This window comes from Labeo rohita, chromosome 19 (assembly GCF_022985175.1).
Source record: "Labeo rohita strain BAU-BD-2019 chromosome 19, IGBB_LRoh.1.0, whole genome shotgun sequence".
Taxonomy (NCBI): Eukaryota; Metazoa; Chordata; class Actinopteri; order Cypriniformes; family Cyprinidae; genus Labeo; species Labeo rohita.
In genome coordinates, this window is record NC_066887.1 from 38,567,124 (window position 1) to 38,572,476 (window position 5,353).

The window sequence follows — 5,353 nt, forward strand, 5'->3', positions numbered from 1 at the left end:
CTTGTCATGGTATGCTTAACTCAGTGTTTCCTTTGAAAAAGGCATCTTTTTTAATCAGTTAATGGTTAATGTTCCAATATCAAACAGTTGTTGTCCGAAATTAAACAAAAATGTGCATCCCTACATGGTATGAAACATTTTAATGCATGACATGAAAGCCAAGAACCACCCAATACAAATGTGACCGTCATAGTCACACTGTAGAGCCCTGATCACAATGTGTAAATATGCTTAGTTTTACCTTTTTTTTTTCTCTTTCCTTTTCCCAGGTTTCCTCCAGAATGTATGTGTATGTGTGTGTTTGTGTGTGTGTAAATGCATGTACACACACACACACACACATACATATATATAAAAAACTAATTTGTACTTATTTTAGAAAGTGATGCTGACTACACATTAATACCCAAATATTCGTATAATAGTGTACGTTATTCTATTAAACTATTATATTAACGTTATATTAAACTATTATATTATTAAACTGCCAATCACTGTAATGGTCAAGTGGTTGGCTACTACTTCCATCCATCAAAACTAGGCTGGCTTGTTCCATTAACAATCAATATTTCGCTGAAAACAGACCTTTTGCATTCACAAAATGATGTATAGTTCACGGTAGTTGGTTGAATATTTTCATAAAACAAAAATGTACGCAACGCTAAGCCACGCCGAGACGGGCCATTTACATTTGAATCGTTGCTAGGCGACACCAACGGACGGCGAATGTCGTTGCCGGTGTGCGCACACTCAAAAAAAAAAAAAAAAAAACATGTTTGAATTTTTAAGAAATGGCGCGACGCTTGAATAATTGGCAAAAATATACTTACAATAGTTTTTGTGCAACCGTTAATCTTGCATATCACGTTTAGTAGCCTTGACATTCTCTAGCTCGTACAGTTTTTACAGTAATAGCCTGTGTTTTGCCTAGTTCTGTGCTTAAAAGTAAACGAGAACAGGCAAGATTTAACAGTTTTCAGTTTTCAGACAATCTAAGCCTCGACTCGAACATTTTGTGATAATTCACAGTTTCTGAGTCATATGTTATAAGAATAATACTTGTAGAATAATTTCTATCGTTTTTATTATGGGAGACAAAAAACGGCGAAAGTTTTTCTGAAAGAGGCACGATTTAGGAGGCGCCTCTAACTTAACCTTAATTGTCAACACATTATAACGAAACAACAAACTAAAACAATGCTTTTGTTAATATAGCATGTCCTGGAAACCAATTATTTTTAAGCTTTTATAATGTGTAAGTTACCTCTTACCTTAAATAGTTCCAGCTGTCAGCGATCTCACACGGCGAAGGACAACAGCAGGTGGGGGGTGGGTAATGCTGATTGAGATCTGGCGATGAAGTTAACAGGGGTGGGTCACTGCTAATGCCAATTGCTGGTGAGTTCCTTGACCGCATTTTTTTTTTCCTTTTTTTAAATTGTGGGTTCTTGATCTTTTAAAAAATCTGAAAATTTATATTTAAATAATTTTTTATAAATTAAAAAAAAAAAAATATATATATATATATATATATTTTTATTATATATATATATATATATATATATATATATATATATATATATAATATGCGATTTGCGGGGGGTGGTGGGGAGATGATCTCCCCCCATAGTTGTTAATGCTTATTCTAAAATAGATTATTTAAAATGCGTAACAATTAAATATTTAAAAATATATTTATGAGAAACACTGCTGACGCAAACAACAATAAAACCAGAAATGGATTGCAGCTCCCGCTCCAATGCCAAGAGAGATGACGATGCCGCAGTCCTCTTCCAGTGGGCTTTTGCGCACGTCTTTTCGAAATGTCACCAGCACCAACTAACGGTCAATTTCAATGTTAAACATACAAAAACACAACAAGCAATTTTTGCGTCCGCAGTAAAAGTGTAAAAAATGTTAAAAGTTGTAATATGCTAAAGTTAAAAAAAAAATTCTCTGGATGGCTGCATATGTTTATATATATACAGGTCCTTTTCAAAAAATTAGCATATTGTGATAAAGTTCATTATTTTCTGTAATGTACTGATAAACATTAGACTTTCATATATTTTAGATTCATTACACACAACTGAAGTAGTTTCAAGCCTTTTATTGTTTTAATATTGATGATTTTGGCATACAGCTCATGAAAACCCCAAATTCCTATCTCAAAAAATTAGCATATCATGAAAAGGTTCTCTAAACGAGCTATTAACCTAATCATCTGAATCAACTAATTAACTCTAAACACCTGCAAAAGATTCCTGAGGCTTTTAAAAACTCCCAGCCTGGTTCATTACTCAAAACCGCAATCATGGGTAAGACTGCCGACCTGACTGCTGTCCAGAAGGCCATCATTGACACCCTCAAGCAAGAGGGTAAGACACAGAAAGAAATTTCTGAACGAATAGGCTGTTCCCAGAGTGCTGTATCAAGGCACCTCAGTGGGAAGTCTGTGGGAAGGAAAAAGTGTGGCAGAAAACGCTGCACAACGAGAAGAGGTGACCGGACCCTGAGGAAGATTGTGGAGAAGGACCGATTCCAGACCTTGGGGGACCTGCGGAAGCAGTGGACTGAGTCTGGAGTAGAAACATCCAGAGCCACCGTGTACAGGCGTGTGCAGGAAATGGGCTACAGGTGCCGCATTCCCCAGGTCAAGCCACTTTTGAACCAGAAACAGCGGCAGAAGCGCCTGACCTGGGCTACAGAGAAGCAGCACTGGACTGTTGCTCAGTGGTCCAAAGTACTTTTTTCGGATGAAAGCAAATTTTGCATGTCATTCGGAAATCAAGGTGCCAGAGTCTGGAGGAAGACTGGGGAGAGGGAAATGCCTGAAGTCCAGTGTCAAGTACCCACAGTCAGTGATGGTCTGGGGTGCCATGTCAGCTGCGGTCAATGCAGCTAGCTATCAGGAGATTTTGGAGCACTTCATGCTTCCATCTGCTGAAAAGCTTTATGGAGATGAAGATTTCATTTTTCAGCACGACCTGGCACCTGCTCACAGTGCCAAAACCACTGGTAAATGGTTTACTGACCATGGTATTACTGTGCTCAATTGGCCTGCCAACTCTCCTGACCTGAACCCCATAGAGAATCTGTGGGATATTGTGAAGAGAAAGTTGAGACGCAAGACCCAACACTCTGGATGAGCTTAAGGCCGCTATCGAAGCATCCTGGGCCTCCATAACACCTCAGCAGTGCCACAGGCTGATTGCCTCCATGCCACGCCGCATTGAAGCAGTCATTTCTGCTAAAGGATTCCCGACCAAGTATTGAGTGCATAACTGAACATAATTATTTGAAGGTTGACTTTTTTTGTATTAAAAACACTTTTCTTTTATTGGTCGGATGAAATATGCTAATTTTTTGAGATAGGAATTTTGGGTTTTCATGAGCTGTATGCCAAAATCATCAATATTAAAACAATAAAAGGCTTGAAACTACTTCAGTTGTGTGTAATGAATCTAAAATATATGAAAGTCTAATGTTTATCAGTACATTACAGAAAATAATGAACTTTATCACAATATGCTAATTTTTTTGAAAAGGACCTGTATGCAGCCATGGAAAAAAAATAAGAGGCCACAAATGATCTGTTTATATTTATTTACTTTTTGTTGGTTTTTGTTTGAGCAAAATGTTTATTTTTGTTTTATTGCATTTTTTTCTTGTAATGTCCATTTTCAAATATAAATAATATGTATAAATATATAATAAAATAGTATGTATTATATAAAATGGTCTCTTATTTTTTTGGGTTCACCCATGTGGGTCTTAGCTGAGTTACCCAGGTGGGCCCCATATAAGATGCCCATTTAGAGCCCATGCCCACTCTGTACCCATGTAGCCCATCTGAAACTCATGTGGAGTTTCATGGATAGAGACATTCTGAGCTACGAAAGATTTTTATATTGTTTATAACACATATACTTGAGTATTTTTAAGTCATATATTTATCATACAGAATCAGTCAGGCCAATTCATGAGAGGTTTATTATCATCACGCTGCAAGATATGGTCAAACATGACATGATGTGATTTAATCATTTATCAGTGACTAGAAGGTCATTGTGATGTAATTTTGGTTAAATCTTAAAAGATCATTAAGATAATTTTCCCTCAGTTCTCTCTCAATAGTGTTATTTCAATGCACATGTGTTAGCATTATCTGATTTGTTTTTGAATGGTTGAATGGTGTCCTCCAACTCACAATTCTAGTTCAAATTGATAAAACTGACAGACAACTTGAGTAAATACTCGGGCACAGAAACCCAATGGAAAGATGCTAAATATGACAGATTGCCAAAGGTGGTAAAAGTTGGCAAATGTAAAAGCACCTGCAATTAGAATGGGTAAAGAACATGTCTTTCACAATGAGATTTTGGAAATTCAAATTAGTTTGGTTTGGATTAATATTGGGACACTTTTAAAAGATTTAGCCACAATTTGAAGAGTGTCAATCATCTTACTCTAGTACATTTCCATAAGAGTGTTGATTTGCTTAATCAGATTACAGTTCACTGTTGTACGACAACAGTCAGAGACGATCTCCTGTGGGATTACAAATTTAAGGATCTGTTTAATATCTGCAGATCCCACATCCTAACATAACATCATATAACAATCTAAGGTGATCTACATTGTGTTGAGCATTTAATGTAAACATAATGGCATCTGTTTGCAAAGTTTTAGTTCTGGTGACTTATCCTTGTGATGTTGATAGAGTCTTAGTTCCCGCAACTATGGTGCTCAAACCATTTGGTGCTGTGATTATGATTATGATTGGGCAGTCATGGCGTAATGGTTAGAGAGTTGGGCTTATAACCTGAAGGTTGCTGGTTTGATTTTCGGACTGGTGGGGATTGTGAATAAACAGCGCTCTTTCCACCTTCATTACCATGACTGAAGTGCCCTTGAGCAAGGCACTGAACCCCAAATTGCTCCCTGGGTGCTGGAGCAATGGCTGGCCGCTGTCTGCGTGTGTGTGTGGTTTACAAGGACTTTTGACCTGAATACGCTCCACCATTACAGGGACATTTGTGTTTATGAGGACAGGGACCATGTCCTTATAATTCCGGCAATGTAGAAGCTATTTTCTAAGTCCCAGGAACTCCCTCTCAAATTTTGGCGCCATGTCCTAACATACCACAAACCCCTGAAATCTTCCTATACACCATAGATATTTATATACTGACAGTATTTATATCTGTGACTATACACTGTGTGTCTCTGAACTCGAGAGTGCGCCCCTGCAGCCCGGACCCGGTACAACACCTGCGTCAGCAAAAATTTGCATATTACACACCAGTGTAAGTTTTGAGGCCGCTGATTGGCTAGATCGGTAACGTGGGCG